This window comes from Pinus tabuliformis, chromosome 2_1 (genome assembly GCF_031772625.1).
Source record: "Pinus tabuliformis cultivar Carrire ecotype Pingquan chromosome 2_1, CPIR1, whole genome shotgun sequence".
Taxonomy (NCBI): Eukaryota; Viridiplantae; Streptophyta; class Pinopsida; order Pinales; family Pinaceae; genus Pinus; species Pinus tabuliformis.
The window spans coordinates 851,084,000-851,106,947 of NC_142299.1; positions in this window are offsets into that span (position 1 = coordinate 851,084,000).

The following is a 22,948-nucleotide window of genomic DNA, read 5'->3' on the forward strand; positions in this document are numbered from 1 at the left end:
AAATTTACTCTAAATATATTGTTATTGGATGGAACAATTTTGAATTCTAAAGGTGATTGTGTTGTTGATACATACATTGCTAGAGATATCACAATATATTGATATAGTACACCAGTACCGGTCTTATTACAACGAAATGTCTTGTAAAACCTTAACATCGTGATTCCCTTGGCAACAATACAATGATAATCACAAAAAGATATAGACAAATATTTTTCTCTTGGAACCCAAAAAAAAGAAAACAAGATTGATTTTTCATTATATTCCTTTCAATGTTACAATACATTATATACATGCCAAAGCATTCATAAATCCCAAATCGATTAACAAAGGATTACAATATAAATATAGTTCCTTTGACTAGATCTACAAAACCATAGGAAAAACCACCATGTGCAAAGCTATGGGCAAAAGCACCCAGTTTTTTTTTGGTGTTGCCCTAAACCTTAACCTAGGGGCCTATTTCTCCCCTACAAAGCCCACAATAACGAGGATTTCCATCCTCCCCTGTGACCCCCTGCCATGCTAAGTGCACTATATTGCATGTATAACTAGTCATGGAAAGGATATAACACATACCTAACAGAGTGCCTCCAACTCGGTGTGGGATGAAAAATTGTTGTTTAATATGCTCCATCCTTCAATCCAGGTCTTTTATGAGGCAATACAAATGCTCAAGTGAATGGCGGACATCTGTCTGATGCTTGTGCCAATCCAATAAGGTTATGTCTAGGAGGAACTTCATGCACCAATATAAAGAAACTGTGTGCATATACTAGTTGAAGCATCTATGTGTGTGCCTAGCGTCCAATACCCAGTCAACCATCTCAGTTAGTAATTTTTTGTTTGAGTGCTAGAGCCTATGAGAGGTGCCTTCCTCCTCAACACTAATTAATTTCTCTTGGATGACACCTAGAGAAAGCTTGCGAAAATGGGTAGTGGTTTCCTCCAAGAATTGATGCATACATGTAATACCTCTATGGGTCCATTCTTGGTAATAATCCACACCTTTGTGGACATAAATGCATTGACGAGGCATGAAGGAGAGGCTAGAGACGATTAAAAGGCATATGGTTGGGGGAGGGGAGACAAGTGCTTGATAGATCCCTACCGGGGGGTCATACAGCATAGACACGAGTAAGAGATGCAACAACATGACACAAGCTACGACAAGGTGAAACCATTAACAACATCTAAGGTAAGAGGGAGGGGAGCCAACCAGAGAGGAGCGATGCATTGAATGCAAAACCAACTAGAGAAAAGGTCCAAAGTTTGAGGAAATAAAGAAAAGAAGAGGATATAAAGGTGTATAGAGAGAGGGGCTAATAAAAGTGAAACAAAGAGAGAAACTTAGAAGGGATGGAGGAAAATTAGAGAATAAAAGGGGGTGCAAGGAACCATAAAAGATTGTCAGGATAAGAGGAGTCTAGTGGAGTTGTGGTTGGACCCTTCGACCTGTGAGAATCAGTACTCAAACATTGATTACAGAGGAGCCTAGGTGCAAGAACTACTAGACTTCCTTCTAACGTGTAAGAAGAAATAAATTACAAAACAAGATTACAATAGCGTGAACTATGGAAATTACCATCTACATGGTAGTGCCAAACAACTGAAAAAGGAAAAAATAAACTAAATTGGTGGATTCCCAATGCGAAATGTCAATTTTTGCCAAGCCAAAGAGCGAGGAAGCAGGTTAGCAAAGAATGGAAATTGGAGTTGCCACAGAGCATTGTTGGCAAGATAGACCTGTTGCAGTGGTCACCATTTGTTTCGAAGATGATCTTGGTATATAAATAATGCATGAGGCCATGGCCATAATCGGCATTAGCTGGTAGTTTGCAAAAGTGGAGTCCCAATTGATATTTTTTGGCATGAATTACATTCAGGGACTAAGTGTATGATGCTCAGAATGTTAATGCTTCAAATGATGGTCACCATGCAGCTTTTGGAGTAGTGAAAATTTATTCACCTACCATATGGGTGCGCTACCATGGTCTCAAAAAACACCCTATCCAAGGAGCTAAAATTGTAATCTACAAATGTTTCCAAATTTTATAGGTTTTCTAGAGTATATAAATATTTAGACATAGTAGTCTTAATTGAAGAGAACTCAATCTTTAACATAAGTAGCAATTGAGGAGTAAATAGAGATGTAAATTAGCAATATAAATTGCCCAACTTTTAATATACTTGCTACATCGATAGAGAAATTTTTTAACAAGGGTAATAATTGCAATGCAGCATAATCCCTACCTCTACCACTAATTAATTGATTAAATGAATTTACACAAAAATCCCCACCTAGTGAAACAAAACTCATATTTGTGCGGGAGTTCTTTAATTCACCTCTGCACTCCTCACATGGGCAATGCGCTCCGCACACAACATTTTATGACCTCTGATCTTGGAAAAGCTAGTCCACGCATTTCATGAGGGTCCTTCAAGCGCAATGCCTTCAACTATTCACTTCTTCACTGAGCTAATCTTTAAATGCTATTGGCAGACAATTTTTGTGAGACCAAACCAAACCGTAGCCCTAGAAGAGCATCTTCTCCTTGCTAAAGTTGATATATTAAAATGAATTGTTATATTAATGCATGTTATTGAAATAAATTTACAATACTTTAACAAAATTGATAAATTAGGCATGGTTATTCATTGGTCAACGGTGATAATGGCTTTGTATTTAAAACCTTTCTCTCCGCACATAAATAAGATACATATGACAATGGTAGAAGAGCATATGCATCATTTAAAAATAGAAAAATGTGCGAGGTTCCACACAATGAGCCTTCACACCATAAAATTTTGCAAAATACTAATTTAAAATTAAATTATTATTATTGTTTATTTTGTAGTTAATTGTGCAGTAACCTCTTCAAAATGAACTTCTGCACAACACTAATTTCATTATGATTAGGGAATGCATTTGAGGCCATCGTGTTCGTACTTTCTAGCATAAATTACGGACCATGTTTACAATGCTTAATTTTCAGTACAAATTTCTTATAATATGAGGCTATTAGTAGTTCGACAAAGTTATCTATCCTCGACATATCAGCATCTTTGTTTTGTTTATTTTTTATATACAAATAGGCAAGCCACATACATAAAAGTAAATGTAAACCAAACACATAACAACATAAAGCTCCACACACTAATAGTCAACACCACCATTATAAAATATGTTTAACGATTGAAAAATTAAATTAATATTGAAATGGAAATCAATGAGCGTGTGCAATAAATCCACTAATTAATCTATTAATATTAACGCCAAAAAAAACCTAACTATTAACATATAATTGAACCATGCAATTATATTATAATTGTTCTCTTTGCATTGTTTTATTCGATAATAAGTGACAATGTTTGGTTAATATGATTACTGGTTAATGTTTTGTGGAGATAAACTTAATTATTTTCTCAATACAACCAACCTCTCCACATTTGTTTACATAGCATAATATAAGTTGAGAAAGGTAGGGGGAGTATAGTGGTGGGTTGGTTGTGAAATTTCCTTACCTGTTTTTTAGAGTAATCACAAGTCCTCCAATTATTTTATATTAAAGGTTGGAATCCTTACATATTTGTTATTAGTAATGATTACTAGCGATATTTGATAGAATAACTAAGCTACGCTTGGAAATATAAGTGTGAGCAAAGCGTGAAAGTATGAGTTATGAGTAGTTCAAGTGCTATTGGAAGTGAAATAGATGTGGGTTATACCAATTGATGTTTCACACAACATGGGACGTTGTGAGAGGTAGTTGACGGTGCAATATGATGTTGAGTAGTAGCGGATGATTATTTCTCGATAGCTTGATCAAACGTAGCGTACGGAAGACTACCTTGATCAAGGTAAAGATCTATTGCTTGGTGAGATGGCTTGAGCTATGGAAGATCTATTTCAATTTCTTTTTAGATGGATTATGGGTAGGTCATTTAATCAGCCTAGGAAATTGCACAATTCTGGGACAGCCAGCCTAGTAGCTAGTAGAAATTCTGCAAATCCACCCACGACAACTGCTCAGCCCAGAAATTGCACAATCTTGGGAGACAGTCACCTGTTCCTCTCAGAAATTGCGGAATCCATCTAGTACAGCCATCTCTGCTCAGCCCAAAAACTGTGCAAATTTTCATCTCAGGCCCGCAGAACGATGCATGTGCATTCAGGTTGACTGGTTCCCTCTAGGACCGAGAAAAACTAATTTGCATGCATGGAATGTTTCAACTTTCTCCCAAGGAAGCATGCAAATGAATCCCTTGATTCAGGGATCTATTTTTAGTAACTGGAGGTTACATGCAAGGATCATTTCATAAACCTCCCGCCAAGTGTCGCTTTTCCTAGATTTGTGGCATGCACGTCACAACCTCGATTTTATCAAAACTCATCAACTGGATGCTGCAAAGCTCATTCCTCACATCAACCTTGCAGCTCTGACATCCCACATTGCATCTAGGAGTTGTTAGCACATTCAACTCAACTGTTTTGGGGTAATCCCGCTTTTCATGTCTTGCGTTGCGTTTCTGTCGCTTTTTGTGTTTCATTTTGTGTGAGTGTTGTCTTCTTGATTTCAGTGAGCGCTTTATGTCGTTTTGATGTATGTTAGCTTGTCGAAGCACCGCTTTAGTTTTCATTCGCATCTCACTGTTTTCATATGCATGAAAATGTTTTTGCACGAATAGTCCTCGTTGCGGCGACTCGCTTCACACACATGCATGATTTCCTATTTTCTGAATCCTGCACTTGTTCTTTGCATGTTTGATTATTCGCTCCTATTTGCACTCATCTTATCATGCATTCAGACTTCTCATGTTTCCAGTCGCCCGTCGGCCGGTCTGGGATGCCTTGGCCCGGACCGTGCCTTGCCTAGCTAGCACTACGCATTTTTAGAAGCAAAGGCTCTGCCTTCCCTCCAAAAATTGTGCAAGACTGGCCCAACACTGACCTCCAGGCTTTCATTGCGCAGTTCTTGGAGGCAGTGTCCTACTGGCCCCATTAACTGCGCAATGTAGTTTGCTGGTTACATGTCAATATTGACTGAAATTGCGCATTGCGAAATTTCAGTCCGCAGCAAGCTAGGCTGGGCTGTGCATTGCACTGTTCCAATAGTAGTCAGCTTCCCCACAACATAGACTGTGCCTTGCGTAGTTTTGGCAATCAGTCTCCTGACCTCCTAACGAAAATTACGCAACCTTCATGATCAATCACACAGGTATGTTGCAAGCTAGACCTCAAGCTTTTTTTGTTTTTTGACTGACAAATTGCTTTCCATAAGTGTTGTTATGTCTCTAGGCATCACAGGTGTTCATCCGCCTCCCAACAACATAGGTACAAGGACTTCTAGGAGTGCAGAGTCAAAGACACCGTTAAGAGTGCAACTGGGGAAGCAGTCGATCAAGTGTCTATGAACTTGCCTATCCACGAAGACATCAAATTGTTCATGGACAAGGATATCAAGATGAATGTGATGACATCACAGCGAGCAGCACCATCAGCAGCGGCAGAAGGCAGCACGCCTGCATGCGATGAATGCAATAGGAAGGTTGCTAACAGCATAGAGGTAGAGCCAAGCTGCAAGTTCAAAGCAGATCCACTCATGACGAAAACAACTTTGGAGATTGAGGCTATGAGGTGATGACACGACATGAAGATTGTGCGAAGGTAGAGAAAGGAATAGAGAGAGAGTTTCATGTGTTGAAGCAACAACTCAAGGAAGAACAAGATCTGCACAGACGAGAGGATGAGTTGCAGCATGAACAGGTACATCAGGGGGTGCAACATGCACAGACGGATGAAACTGCGCCCGTACAAGTTATAGATCCATCCCAGAAGCTGGCACAGAGCACACAAGGTGAGAAGTGACGTGGATCACATTCAAGGGAATTCAGAAGCATGCATGTCATTGTGTGCACGTATGTGATCCACCCATTTGGAACACTCAACAAGGCGAAAACAAGAAGCAAGTCCGACTGGGGCTGAACATGCAGTTTGATAATTGATGCGCATGACCACCAACACACACCTGAAGATCAACACGGACACTATGCATCAATGTGTTGTCGGCTCGGCCGCACCCAAGAAGACCGTGCACATGCTATCAAATGAGTTGGACGAAGGATCCATATCAGTGTACCCAGAGGCAACGAAGGCAAGAGTTCGCTTCAGCAAGATGTCACCGTTGAGCGCACGGAAACCATCACGGATGACAAATTATGTAATCATCTCACCACCTTCACCATCACAAGGATGTCAAAGATTTGGTCTCACCACAACGGTCCGAGTGTCAGTGATGTCTTGCATGGCTTGCTCAAGTCATTTTGTCTCACATGGGCACATGTGCATTGTAATGTAACGTTTTGTCAAGTGGAATTTCAAGTTTCGATAGTTGAATGTAACAGTCATAGAGTAGTTGAAGAGTCATGAGGATAGATGAATGGTCACAAAGGGGAATGTCAATGGTTACCCCACCCTTTGCTATAAATAAAACCTCATAACTCATTGTAAAGGCTTTTGGTCAGCTATGCTTCCGATAGGACTATCTTAGAGAGAGATTGGACAGTATTGTAATGAGCCTTAGCTTCTCCATTGCACAAAGCTAGTATATCTCTTTGGAGGAGCAGGCAACAATGACTTTAACGTTCTACTATCGGAACTAGTGGTTGGACATGGATGTATTGTATGACTGGAACTTACACTTCTTAATATAACAGAGCCATCACGTTTCATGCACATGTTTTATTGTATTTCAGCTATCTGTTTACTCTAAATGATATATATATCTATTTTCTTACGCATGCATGTGTAGCTATTTTTTGTACATGTATGCATGAATCTGACTGAAATGTGTTGTTGGTTTAACCATCACTTTGGATTGCTAGTTAACTTTCCTTCCATGTTGTGGTGCATCTTTGCTCATGTGTTCCCTTCTTAACTCCGTGCTATCACAGGTTTCCAAGGGGTGCACTCACATCACCCTCCGTGTGTTATAACCATTCATGCACCTTCCTTGGCTTGCTGTGACTGTCACACCCTTACTACCAACGGGGACATCTTACTTGCCTTTGTGCAAAACCACGGTCAAGGCGATACTGCATGACCCACTACTAGGACTCCTACACCAAACGGTCTGAGGTCTAGTTGGAATCTATTATCGGGGAGATCCCTTGACATGTTGGTGGGTTCATCACTATCAACAATATCCTAAGGAATATTATAAAATAATAATGGAAATAATAAAATAAGATTAGATTACATCATCAAATTTTGGACGGGAAAAAGAAAAAACTACTTTTTCAACTTATCTCTCTACAATTTTACTCAAATTTTGAATGAGAGCACTTGTTGGATTCATAATTTAATTACTTATCTAGGGAGTACCCATGTTTCATAATTTAATGGACCCTACTACAAAAAACATGAGAAATACATGAAAAACATGGCAATCATGTTTTTCAATGTATTTCTCATTTTCCGTGTAGCAAGGTCCATCGAAATTATGCAACATGGGTACTCCTTGGGCAAGGAATTAAATTTTTGATCCAACAAGTTCGCCCACTCAAAATTGTTTAAAACCATAGGGAGATAAGTTGAAAATATGGGTTGAATTTTTTATTTTTTTTTGTATTTTTAAATATTTTTTACTTTTTTACTCCAAAAATGGTGAATCATCCCCATGGTTGACATCATCATATTGAATGCTATTGGTTATTATAAAATTTATTTTGATTGTACATTTTTGTTTTGAGGCCCATTTTTTACCTCAAAATTTCTCTAATGCTTTATGGTTCCCTTCAAGCTCACTTTAGAGCAGTTGGATTGTTTAAAGATTATAGCCATTGGATCCCAAATTTTGGAAGAGAATATTTAGTCATTCAAGAGATTATAAACTGTCTCTAAAATAAACAAGCATAAATTACAAAGTGAAGGCATCTAGAATCATGTATGTTGCAGTTTATACTAATTAAGGGTGTTGTTTAACATTAGAAGCTAGAGAGAAAAAGTAACTTGAAGCCATAACTTTAATATATAGAGTTTGTCACAACATGTGTTGATAAATTGATCACTTGATCCACATATTATCTTACATGATTCCATTAGCATAAATGTTCCGAGAGGATTGTGTCCCCATCTAAGAATATTTGATCTTATTTGAACTTTTATTTTCTATTGTCAATCTCTAAAACCAGGGAGTTCAGAATTGTCAAGTTAGAGTTTTTTTGTCCATTAGGAGAGGGGTGACCAATGTCTCCAAGGCCTCTAATCTTGAGAAGACAACCAATAGTGATCAATTGTGACTTTCCCTTAAGCAATCAAATTTTATTTATACTTTCTATGTTTTTTACCTGGTTGACTTGGACCACTAATGTCATGAATCCTTCTAGAAGAGAGAAATTTTACCATATTTGAATTCCCAGAAGTTATGATCCTGAATAAGGGGAAGAATTTTCCATGCTACATTCCAAATATTTGAACCTCTTATGTCTCCTTCTAATTATATTAATTGAGATTCCTCTATGTCTAGGGAATATTTTCTTCTCCAAATTAGACTCCATAATGTTTGACGGATTTTATCCTTCTGCACCAAGCTTTAACTCTTAATGCTTGAATTAGAATTTCTTGAGAATTTTACTTTAGTCCTTGTGAATTGGGCTTGCAAACCTTATCCCATGTGGCTAGAGCCCATTTTATTTTCCTTTTTGCTACTCCCTAAAGGAATGATCATTGAATGTTTTGATCTTCTACAATCTGGATTTAGGAGTACTGAGGGATAAGACAAGATAAAGAGGAAGAGCTAGTAAAAATGACTTAAGGAGGGTCATTCTTCCTACAATATTCAAATATCTGAAATCCCAACTTGATAGGTTCTTTTTCAAAGAGAGGCAACAAAGCTTCCAAAGTTTTAGCCGAATTGGGTTTTCCATGAAGGGGGCTCCCAGATATTTGAATGAAATGGAACCCCTTTGAGAGCATAAGAGTCTAGAGATGTGTAGTTGAAAGGCTAGTGGAGTTTTGAAAAAATGAAGGTACCATAGGATTAAGAGAACTCATCAATAAATGTATGAAGGATACAAATTATTAGACAAAAGGATTTCCCACAAGAATAGTTTCATCTATGAACTGTTGTTGAGAAGTTGATGTATCAGACGTACCTACACTGAGGCCTTTTATTTTCTTGTTGCTTATTGTATATTTGATTGATCACCCTAACCCCTTAGCTAATAAACTAAAAATGTAAGGAAATATGTGATCCCCTTGCTTGATGGCTCTAGAGAGGGTGAATATATAACTAGGAAATCCATTGAATAGGATTGAAAAGAAGGGAATTGAGACTAGAAATAAGACCTAATGAATCCACTTCTCATCAAACCAAAATTATAAAAGTAGATGGAAAATGAATTTCCAACTTAGAATATTTGAGGGAGTGGATATGTTCATGATCTAGAAGGATGTTGCCTAAAATTTTCCAGCCTTCTGCATAGCTAGTTATCTCTAATGATATGAGGAGGGGATGTAAGGGCTTGAGTCTATTGTCATTGACTTTTGAGATAATTTTATAGATAACATTACAAAGGGATATTGGGAGTAAATTAGAGGGATCCTCATATTTTACATTTTTGGGAACAATAGTGAGGAAGGTGGCATTTAAGGCCAAGAGGATTGAGGCAGAATTTCAAGAATCTTCCACCAAAAGCTAGACCTCTTCCCCAAATATATTCTAACAGTCTTGAAAGAATTCAATAGTGAAACCATGTGCCCCTAGCAATTTTCCTTTGGGCATGTTTATGATGACCTCTTCCACTTTTTGACTGTGTGATTTCCCACAAAAATCCTTTATGTTCTATAGAAATCATTCTTTGAATGTGCTTGGTTATCTTTATAATAGTTGGTCTCTTATCTTGAATTGAATTAGTAGGGATGTTCTAAGAAAAACTCACCAATTCTTGTTTAATCCCTCTATGGTCTTCTAGTTTCTACCCTTAAGCATTTGGTAGGCTAGAGATTCTATTATGATGCTTTTTTTGTATCATAGGGAGATGGAAAATTTATTTTTTTCTCTTTCCTTAAGCCATTTAATTTTCCTCCATAATATTTCTTCTTGTTTAATCATTTTCTCTAATCATACCTAAGTTATAGATTCCTTATGATCTAGTTCTTTGGATCTTCCTTCCTCAATGATAGTTTGCTAAATGGAATCCATTTCTTATTTCAGTTTTTTCTTTTCCTCATATATATTAATGATTTTTCCTCCATAATATTTATTCTTATTTAATCATTTTCTCTAATCATACCTAAGTTATAGATTCCTTATGATCTAGTTCTTTCGAACTTCCTTCCTCAATGATAGTTTGCTAAATGGAATCCATTTCTTATTTCAGTTTTTTCTTTTCCTCATATATATTTATGATTTCCTTCTTGTTCCAAATATTTAATTCCTGCTTAAGATATTTTAGTCATTGCCGGAAGAAAAATATGATAGTTCCTTTAAAGTATTTAGATTCTTTCCATCATTCTTATATTACTCATAAAAGTAGAGTGTTTTGTCCAAAATGGTTCAACATTGTATGACATGTTTTGCAGACTACCATTCCAATCCAAAAGAAGACTTATTGGTTAATGATTTGAGCCATGGCATGGTAGAATGAAAGCCTCAAAATGGAGACGTGTGGTAAATAGAGATTTAGACATGAGGAATCTAACTAGTTGAGAGGTAATATGAGAGGATCCTCCTATTTTATTATTCCATATAAGTACATCATTCTTTGTTTCCAAATCTACCATTTTGAAATGGTCTAAGAATTATACAAATTATGCAGAATATTCATCAAGTCTCTTGATGCATCTACTTTTTCACTTAGGGATTTGATAATATTGAAATCCCCTCCTATAATCCAATATGTTTCCCCAATTATACTGAAAATATTGGATTAAGTTTGAAGAAAGTCTCTTTCCTCTCTTGGAGCAATTGGACCATATACATTGGTTATATACCATGAAGGGTTTAAAACAATAGGGTGAAATGTGAAATTTCAAGATATTGAGGTAGCAAGGGTACCATCTAAGGAGATGGTTGTTTGGTTCCAAATGATAGCTATACCCGTCGAAGTTCCCAATGCATCATTGACAATTTTGTTGGAACCTTTCCATACACTTTTCATATTTTTTCCTAGAACTTGAAAAGAACATTTAGTTTCTTATAACATCACTATATTGGGTTTTTCCATACCCATTTTATTCTTAAGAATCCCCTGCTTGGTTTTTCCATTAAGGCCTCTTATATTCCAAGAGATGATTTTTAATGGAAACTATGAGTAGTAGGTCAGTAGGTCTCCATCATAATAAAACCCTACTAGAGTTGACCAAGAATTCCTCCATTTCTGGAATAATTTGCATGTTACTTTTCCTACCTTGTCTTTTATCTTCCTTCCCTTATTTTAGGGCATCCTTTGCAAAGTAATTTTTAATCTTAAAAGAAGAAGAAGAGGTTGTAATATTACCTTGATCTTTCCAATGCAAGGCTTCTTGAGATTTTATGTAGGCCTATGTTATAAGTCGTACTTTCTCTTTAAGAATGGTGATCAGATCCTTTGCTCCATTCAAGTGCTAATGTGTGAAGGTTTAATTTGGTTAATTCTGTCTTCGAGGAAACTTCAATTTATAATGTTTGTCACTTTCTTCTCCCATATCCATGTATTCAAGATGCTTGTTTTGATCTGTGCCTTTTGGGGTGTGCCCTATTGAGTGATCAATAGTTCTAATAGGGTTTGAGTCATCATCCCTACTCATTATTTTCTCTCTTCCATTTAATGTGTCTTCTTCTAACTTTTGAACAACCATATTTCCCTTATTTTTTCCTCCAACATGCGTGTCACCCATTCCTCTTATGGAATTTTGTTTTTCTATTAGCAACTCTTATGTATACATCCTAATTTATTTCCTTGGTGGAATTTAGGGGTCGTTGGTCCTAATTTAAATGGATTTCCCTAAAGAGACGTATATTCATGACATCTTCGATGACAAAATGGGATCTTCTCATAGCCTAGAGGTTTACGGTAGCTTAGCTACATGTTAGCAGGGATAGGCTGAGATCTGTCGCTCCCCTTGGGTACACCATTCTGAGTTTAGGAAAACCTTGCTATAGAAAACCCTAAGGTGAAACTCTTTCAAAGAAGCCAAGTCTAAACTAGTCCAGATAATGCAATCCTCACAATATAACATTTGTTATTTGATAATCTGCATAGTAATTTTATAATTGCATTAGGTAAATGTAAAAAGAAATAAGCATGATTTTAGGGATTCAAGATAGTTAGTATTTGAAATTCAATATATTAAGGTAAACACGTCAACTAAAATAAAATACAAATTTGAAATTAAAAAAATAATAAGAATGACACATATTCATGAGGATCATGGTTGACATCTTGTAATCAAAATAAAACAAATCAATAATGAATTGTAAATATGAACAAAACATTTTGTAAATATGGTTGTGTTGAGCTAACATATCTTTATTATTTAGAAATATACATGTTAAGTAATCAAATAAAGAAAATATCATAACTAAAAATATATATATTATTTATTTAAATCAAATTAGTGAATTTTAGTTTTGATTAAAGTTAAATTAGAAAGATATACTCAAAAAACAATTATAATTATAAACAAATAACATAATGGTTATATAAGCTCAAATGATAATACATTTTTAAAGTAAATAAATATATGAAGTTATAGATGATTATATGAAATTGTATATTAATAAATTTTAAGAATCATGAAAAATCATATTTAATGTAAATAACTAAGTATAAATACCAACCCAACATAACATAACAAAGTGAAAACCCTTGATAAGTCACCAATTTTCATGGGGATCATGGTTGACATGTCTTGTAATCAAAAAATAAAACAAATCAATAATTCAAACTATTTTTTATTAATTAACTCTTTGTGTTGACTAATTGTAAATATGAACATAACATAACGCTAATATGGTCGTGTTGAGTTAACGTATCATTATTATTTAGAAATGTACATGTTAAAGAATCAAATAAAGAAAATATCTTAATTAAATATATAATATTATTTATTTAAATAAAATTAGTTGATATTACAACTCTTTGTATTGACTAAGACTAATTGTAAATACAAACATAACATAACATTAAATGTGTGTGTTGAGTTAATAATCTTTATTAGATTCTAAAAATTAGTAACTATACATAAATAATATTTTTTTAATATAATTAGGAAAGAAATGTTCACATAATCTAAAAACTAATAACTAATTATCATAATAGTTATTAATTATAAAATTTATATTTAAATCAAACAAATTTAGCAAAGTTAAAAAAAACATAGGAGATCTAAAAATTAGTAACTATATACAAATAAAACTATTTTAACAAAATTAGAAAAGAAATGCTCTCATGATTCTAGAACTAATAACTAAATAATAACATAATGGCTATATAAGCTCAAATAATGATACATATTTAATGTAAATAAATACATAAAGTTAACTTTTAATTCTTTGTATCGACTAATTATAAATATGAACATAACATAACATTAATATGGTTATGTTGAGTTAACATATATTTATTATTTATAAATCTACATGTTAAAGAATCAAATAAAGAAAATATCTTAATTGAAAAATATTTGTGCAACTTCTATCACCACTATTATTCTAATAATTCTTTCCGCCCAGTTCCACTTAACCGTAAACTAACTCTAAATAGTAACAAATTAACAAATCATATGACCATAAGAAAAGAGTCGAAGAAGAGCTTAAATAAACTAATTCATTGTTTTATATATAGCTTACTAAATCTTCTTTTCCTAGTGCAAAGGGAATGCCAACCAATGAGGGATGAAAATTATCTAGGAAGTGTGAGGTAGTAAATTATTTGCAGAATCTGAGAAAGTCGTTGAAAATGAATAGGCATTTTAGAAGAAATATAGTCCAACGACATTTGCGGAGGAAGGTCTTACATTCAAGGTGGATTATAAGGCTCTCGGAGCAAATACAAATCCCCATGGTCCAACGATTGAATTTATGTTCATCTTAATAATGTAATGGTCCAACAATTGAATTTTTGTTCATATTAATAATGTCAACATGCTTCTCGATAATGAAGAGAAGATCTACGTAGCTTTGCAATCAGTTTAGGAGGCTCTGAAATTTAGAAGAAATAAAATTTTATAGTGAAGTTTTCATGGATGTTAAAAATTAAAATTTTATACTTAAATTATTAATGAATCTAATGAAATTTAATTGTTTCCAAATTTTTTAGAATTCTTCTTGTGAAGTCAAAATTTATTTTTAGAATATTTTTAAATTTACAAACAAATAAGGATAACAGGAAAAATAAAGGATTACATTTCAATTTGAAAAATTAATTTCATTTTATTTTTTTAATATTTATAAGTTAAAATGAATTATTCTTTTCATATGAAGTGGAAAATAATTTAAAATTTATTATACAAAGAATACTATAAAGATAATTATGTATATCTTATACAATATTAGAGGTGTTAGTTTTTGTTTTAAAATAAAATGTGATAATGGAATAGAATATTGTAAGCAGTGATAATAGTGGAGTAGTTGATATGGCATTAGAGGTGTATTGAGGTGGATGAAATAATATAATAATGTTTCTTAAATATGGATGCATCGTCATTATATTTTTATGGTGTAGCTTAAATTTTTAAGTTTTGTATATTTTATTATTGGTATACATGTTATGTTTTGTTTTGTATATTTTAAATTATGTTTTTAGTTTTTTGAATTGTGATGTTGAAATTTTTTATGAGATTATAAATTTGTGTTGTTTAAAATATTTTTAGTTTTTTGAATTGTGATGTTGAATTTTTTATGAGATTATAAATTTGTGTCGTTTAAAATATGTTTTTGAATATATATTGTGCATATTACAAACTTCAAAATGCGTTTTTGAATATATATTGTGCATATTATAGAATTCAGACTTACTATTTTAAGAAATCCTTTAAATTGAGAAAAAAAAATCTACATATATAATATACTGATTGATATATGTTTAGGGTAATTTTAACAAGCATTAGTTGCAATCAAAGTTTCTAATCTGAGTGGTTCAAGAAAAACATATTTTAATTGTAAGAAAAAATCAGAATTCAATAAATGAAAATTTACAATCATATTTAAAAAAAAAATCCCCACCTAAAGTGATAGAATCACTCAACTATACTTATATTTTTTCCTCAATGGTTGTTTAAACAACCAATTATTTGCTTCATAAGAGTTTTAGGTTGAGGATTCTTTCCTGAAGTGTTATAAAACCTATGCAATTCAAATTAACAATTTCAATTCATTTATGAATAATTTAAGCATATTTTAATGAGGTTCAGTGAAATACAAATTGAAGTTGTTGTTGGTATATAAAGAGATATATTATGTGAAGGAAAACTTTTATACCATTTAATTTATGGAAATAAAAAAATGGGAAGAATGAAATATTTTATGCAAAAAAAATTTGAAAGAAAAAAGGATGTGGAAATATTGAATAATTTAAGCATATTTTAAATGAAGTTAAATAAAAAAAAAAATTGAAGTGAATGGTTTATGAAGAGATATTTAACATATAAAAAGGTTTAATTTATGAAGAAGAAATTTTGGTACCATTTAGTTTATGGAAATAAAAAATTAGAAGAATAACTTTTTTTTATATACAAGGTTTCCAAAGGAAAAAAATTTCAAACATCTATATAACATATTTAGATTCAATTTAGAGGGATTCTATTTCCTATAGCATAAATTTTTTTAATAGTGTAAACTTTGAAAATGATTTATAATTTGAAAGATTTAAATGCGTAAAGAATTACACATCTTGTTCGTTGTAATTAATACAATAAAATGTTTTAACCAACCTCCCACAAATGAAAAATGATTGGTCTATAAAATCAACTTTTGTTTTCTTATAGTAGCATATAGACTCTACAAAGGTTTTATGGACAATTATTTATAGGTTATTGTTGAGTTGTTTCCGATATGCTTAGTTAAGCTTAGTGATCATGTAACCAATATCTAAAATCACCCACCTTCACTATCATCTTAATTTTATTAATCCCATATACTTTCAAGAATCTTCAAAATATAAATAATATTTTACTAAAAAGGAAAATAATTATTTGTCAAATACGTTCTTATTTTTAATCTATATTTTGTTTAATTAATAAAATAAATACAAACACTTTTATCATTTGATGGAGCTAAGTCAAAATTCTCTACATGTAATGTAATAGAAACTACGTATCATGGAAGCATAGGTAACATAGTAGCCTAGTTCATACAGAAATTCTTAATTCACAAGAAATATAATTGATTTTTTAGTTTTCAATTTGCAAGAAATATAAGTAGAATGTAAGAAATTAAAAAAATATGCAACAACTAAACCTTTGAATGACTCAAGAAAATAATTAGTTTTGCATAATACTCTCATACATAGATCTAGGTGCAAAGATTTGAATTGCATGTTTCGCTAGGCTATCATAATAGTATTTTGAACATCATAGTAATATTATGAGCAATTCTTATATCACTCGTGGTTCAAGTTCATTTAATTATTTGTAAATCAACTACACAATAATAATCTTATGAACATTTCTTATATCACTCATGGTTCAAGTTCATTTAGTTATTTGTAAATCAACTACACAAAATCATTAAGATAAACTTATAAAAATTGAATTCATATAGATGTATACATAAAATTGGATAAAATTGGATTAAATATTTTTGTAATCATTTAAAGACCATAGTTACCGAGTTAATCAGTACTGGCCAGAAAAATTGATATTTAAAACTGATAATGGTTGCATACTTGACATTAGGAGTCTGAGGTGGCCTTATCAAACAAACGACAGATGTTGTAATACTTAAATTTGAAATTAACGGATGGTTGATGAATGTTCAAGCACGTACCCATCAATGTCCAATCAAGGCGGGTGACATTAATTTTCTTTTTATTTTCAACGTTACCATTATATTATTGGGAGTTTAAGAAGTAGACAACACAGTTATATTTAAAACTACCAGATGGTAAACTCGCCAACGTCAATTCAAGTTTAAAAAATTTGATTACTTTACTTTTTATTTGAATTTTAATATCATGAAAATTTAGCGATTCTCCATTAAATAATTCTTTAATACCTCAAAGTTATCGCTTCAAAAAATATGTTTGGTCAACCTGACATTTCCTATAATTAATTATTCTTTTGAATGCCCAAATTTCAATAACACTAAAAATCCATAAAATTAATAAATATTATTTAAAAAAAACATATTTTACTTTTAAGAAAATATATTATAAAGTATAGGTTTAAAAGTGAGATAAAATGATTGATTTATTTATATATTTTTGTTTTTAATATTTGATTTACTTTTCATTAAGAGTTTTTATTATCAATATATAAAATTAATAATAAATATTCATGAGTTTAATAATAAAATTGGTTGTTGACTAATTTCTAAAATACAATGAGATTAAAGAGTGTATCATTTTTGTGATGCTAAAACAATTGAGGATGAAAAACAATTTTTCTTAGAGCGTATATCTTATACTCACATTTGATTTATTTGTAAAATATTTGTTACCCTACCAATTTTTTGACCTTTTAGATTAGCAAAACTGGGGATGTTGGAATGCTTCTCTTAATACTTTTCAAGCATAGAAATAAAATGCTAAAGAATTCTCAGGAATCTCCTAGCTTCTTAAGTTCCTATAGACCGTATCAATCTTAGTTCATCATCATCGTTGTCATATCATTGTCATCCTCATCATCCTCCTCATCATTGTCCATGATGTTGTCATCATCAATCTCATTGTCATCATCATCATTGTCATTTTCATCATCATTGTTGCTGTCCTCATCACCATTTCCATTATCAGCATCATTGTCCTCATTGTCATCGTCATCGTCATCGTCATTGTCATCATCATCATTCTCATATTTATCATTATCATTGTTATCATCATCATTCTCATATTTATCATTATCATTGTTATCATCATCGTTACCCTTGTCATCATCGTTGTTATCATCCTAATTCTCATCATCCTCATTGTCAGATCATCATTGTCACCCTTTTCATCATCTTAATTATGACCATCCTCATCGTTATCATCATTGTTATCATCACCATCCTCATCATTGCCATCATTGTCAGTGTCGTCATCTTCGTCATCATCATCCTATTCCTTCTCATCCATTATTGTCATCATCATCATCCACCATCCTCATCATTATCCTCATCATCCTTATTGTCATCATCATCATCTTCCTCATTGTCCTCCTCCTCCTAAGCATTCTCATCATCCTTATCCTCCTCCTCGTCATCTTCATCCTCATCCTCATCCTTATCATCATTATCATCATCATCCTCACCCTCGCCATTGTCAACCTCATCATCAACGTCCCCCTCCTCCTCCTCATCATCATTTTCATTGTCCTCATCATCGTCATCCTCCTCATCATCATTGTCATCATCATCATTATTGTTGTCATTGTCATCACCATTAGCATTATCATTGTCATTATTGTTGTCATTACCGTCATCATTGTTATCGTCATTGTCATCATCATTGTTGTGTGTGGAGCATGATTGTTCAGAGGTCTTTGTTTCAGCCGGATGTATACCCCAGGAAGTTTTGTACACCCCTCCACGCAGGGGGTGTGGGGGGGACTTGTCCCCCGCGGGGGTCCGGGGGCCAGCGGTCCCCCGACGGGGGCTCGGGGGCAGCGCCCCCGAAGCCAAAAATAAATGTAAAATTGCCTTGTAAAAGTATAGTAATTTCTAGTCAATCTGGGCCGTTCATTAGGCGGATGATCTGACGGTAGAACTTATGTTTAGTTTAGGGTTTTTGCCCTAGAAGGCAACCCCTCTCTTTGTATGAGGGCATTGTATTTGAGGCTGTGTGATAGATGTGTATTCTGTGTGAGCGAGAAACAGAGAGGTGAGACTGTGAGAGAAAACAGAGGATATTACAGCGGATTTGCTGTAGCTTGTGTCTCTTCATTTTGCTGGATAATAGAAAGGAAGGACTGGCTGTTCGGGGTGGACGTAGCCCAAACTGTTTGAACCACGTATATCTGTGTCTCTCTTGTTTTGTGTGTTTTCTGTGTTTATATTTCTGCAATATTTTATGTGTTCCATTGCTCCGTAATATATAATTTTCTAACAACTGGTATCAGAGCCGAAGGTCTATTTGGCTGATAAACTCGCAGGAAAGAAGGGTTCCTGGTTCGAGTGGGAGCAATTGCGAAAGATGGTAAGTTTAGGGTCGAGAAATTTAACGGCCAAAACTTCTCGCTGTGGAAGATGCAGATGGAAGATTATCTGTATCAGAAAGATCTATACCTACCATTGGGCGGAAAAACAAAGATGCCAATGGGTATGAAAGACAAAGAATGGAACCTTCTCGATAGAAAGGCACTCGGAACAATACGGTTGTGCCTTGCTGCGTCAGTCGCCTTCAACATTTTGAAGGAAACCACGACAGAGGGTTTGATGAAGACATTGTCGAAACTATATGAAAAACCCTCGGCCTCAAACAAGGTATTTCTTATGAAACGGTTATTTAATATGAATATGTCGGAAGGTGGATCTGTTGCAAACCATTTAAATGATTTTAATACAGTTACAAGTCAGTTAAGTTCTGTAGGGGTAAACTTTGATGATGAAGTTAGAGCTCTGTTATTCTTGTGCTCATTACCAGAAAGTTGGAATGGTTTGGTAATGGCCATTAGTAACTCCGTTTCTGGATCTAGTACTTTAAAGTTTGATGATGTTGTCGATGCTATCCTTAGCGAGGAAATGCGACGGAAAAGCTCCGGTGAGACATTGGAAAATTCTTTGAGTGCAGAGTCTAGAGGAAGAAAAATGGAAAGAGCAAAGAGCTCAGGATATCGCAGTAAATCAAGGAAAGGCAGATCCAAGTCCAGATCGGGGATAGTGTGCTGGAAATGTGGAAAGAAAAGACACCTAAAGAAAGACTGTAGATCTCGGAAGGGAAAAGAAGGAGATGCACAGCAAGAAAACAATCATGAAGCAAATGTGACAGGTGAGGTGTTACAAGATGCTTTGATTCTTTCTTTCGAAAATATTACTGATTCCTGGGTGGTAGATTCAGGGGCTTCATTCCATGCCACACCTGATAAGAAATACTTTCATGACTATGTTCAAGGAGATTTTGGACAAGTTCGTCTGGGTGATGATAAACCCTGTAAAATCGTTGGAATGGGTAAGGTTCTTGTAAAACAGCAAAATGGAAACCAATGGCTATTAAAGGAGGTAAGGCATGTTCCAGATCTAAAGAAAAATCTGATTTCAACAGGGCAGTTAGGCGGTGAAGGTTGTGTGACAACTTTCACAGATAAAGCTTGGAAGGTCACCAAAGGAGCCCTGGTAATAGCAAAAGGCGAAAAGGTTGGTAAATTGTATTTATGCAATGGTATTTCTAACTCTGTTAATGCTTTAACTTCCAAAGGAGCAGATGCAGCATTATGGCATCATAGGCTCGGACACATGAGTGAAAAGGGGATGAAGATTCTTCACTCAAGGAATTTGTTGCCGGGTTTGAAGAATGTTGATTTGGAATTCTGTGAGAACTGCATTTATGGAAAATAGAAGAGAGTCAGATTTCTCAGAGTTGGGAAAGAAAAGAAGAACGAAAAATTAGAGCTTGTGCATACAGACGTATGGGGACCTGCTCAGGTATCATCTCTTGGTGGCTCTCGTTATTATGTTACCTTTATTGATGATGCAACTAGAAAAACTTGGATTTATTGTATTAAGAATAAATATGATGTATTTGATACTTTCAAGAAATGGAAAGCTTTGGTTGAGATTGAGACAGGAAAGAAATTGAAGTGTCTTAGATCAGACAATGGAGGTGAATATTGCAGCAAAGAGTTTGATAGGTACTGTTCAGAGCATGGAATTCGCAGAGAGAAGACAGTTCCAAGAACACCACAAGAAAATGGTGTGTCAGAAAGGATGAACAGAACAATCATGGAGCGTGCAAGGTGCATGAGATTGCATGCAGGATTGCCTTTACAGTTTTGGGCAGATGCTGTAGATACTGCTGTTTATCTAATAAACAGAGGGCCTTCAAGTTCCTTGGATGGTGGTGTTCCGGAGGAAGCATGGACGGGTAAAAAGGTAAACTAATCTTTTTTAAAGCCTTTTGGTTGTGAGGCCTTTGTCCATATTGATAAAGAAAATAGAACAAAGCTTGAGGCAAAGTCAAAGAAATGTACCTTTATTGGATATGGTGTTAATGATTTTGGTTATCGCTTATATGATTATGAAAATCACAAAATCATTAGGAGCAGAGATGTAATATTCAATGAAAAGGTCTTGTATAAGAATCAGTTGCAAGAAAAGAAGCAAGAAAAAGAAAACAAGGAATACGCAATTCTTGACGAAATCACTGAAAAAGTAAAGGTGCTTGAAAATAATAATAATCAACAACCACAACAACAGCAACCACCACAACAGCAACAGGCACCCCAAACACCCGAAAGTGGTGTTAGAAGATCTACCAGGATAAGTAGACCCCCTGAACGTTACTCTCCTTCATTATATTATTTATTGTTGACTGATTCTGGTGAACCCGAATGTTATGAAGAAGCAGTGCAGGTAGAAACCAGGAAGAAGTGGGAGCAAGCCATGAAAGAAGAGATGGACTCCTTAGCACATAACCAGACTTGGGACTTAGTCAGGTTGCCTGCAGGTAAAACAGCATTGCAGAATAAATGGGTTTACAGGCTGAAGGAAGAAGATGGAGGAAAACAGAGGTATAAAGCTAAACTTGTGGTGAAGGGGTTTGCACAGAAGAAAGGTATTGATTTTGATGAAATATTTTCTCCTGTTGTTAAAATGACTTCAATCAGAACTATTTTAAGTCTTGTAGCAGCTGAGGATTTGCATCTTGAGCAGTTAGATGTAAAGACAGCCTTTCTCCATGGGGATTTGGAGGAAGAGATATATATGCAGCAGCCACAAGGATATGAGGTGAAAGGGAAGGAGAAACTAGTGTGCAGGTTGAAGAAGAGCTTGTATGGCTTAAAACAGGCTCCAAGGCAGTGGTATCTAAAATTTGACAAGTTTATGTCTGAACAAGGTTATACTAGATGTCTCTGATCATTGTGTTTATTTGAAAAAACAAAATGATGGCAGCTATATTATATTGTTATTATATGTAGATGACATGCTTGTTGCAGGATCTAACATGCAGGAAATAAATGTGCTCAAAAGAAAATTGGCAAATTCATTTGCAATGAAGGATTTGGGAGCTGCAAAACAAATCCTTGGTATGAGAATAACTAGAGACAGGAAAAATCGTAAATTAACATTGTCTCAGAATGAGTACATACAAAAGGTGTTGAAAAGATTTAACATGCACAATGCAAAACCAGTTAGTACACCTTTTGCTAGCCATTTCAAACTTAGCAAGGAAATGTGCCCAAAGACCCAAGAAGACATGGATTATATGTCTAAAGTTCCATATGCATCAGCAGTTGGAAGCTTAATGTATGCAATGGTCTGCACAAGGCCTGATATTGCACATGCAGTGGGAGTTGTAAGCAGGTACATGAACAATCCAGGAAAGGAACATTGGATGGCAGTGAAATGGATTCTCAAATATTTGAAAGGTACCACAAATTAAGCATTATGCTTTGGTGGTTCAAACATCTCCCTACAAAGATATGTTGATGCAGATATGGCAGGTGACAGAGATAACAGGAGGAGCGCTACAGGATATGTATTTACTGTTGGAGGAACAACTGTCAGTTGGGTTTCAAAAATCCAAAGTGTTGTTGCACTTTCAACAACAGAAGCAGAGTATGTTGCTGCTACAGAGGCTAGTAAAGAAATGATTTGGTTACAAAGGTTTA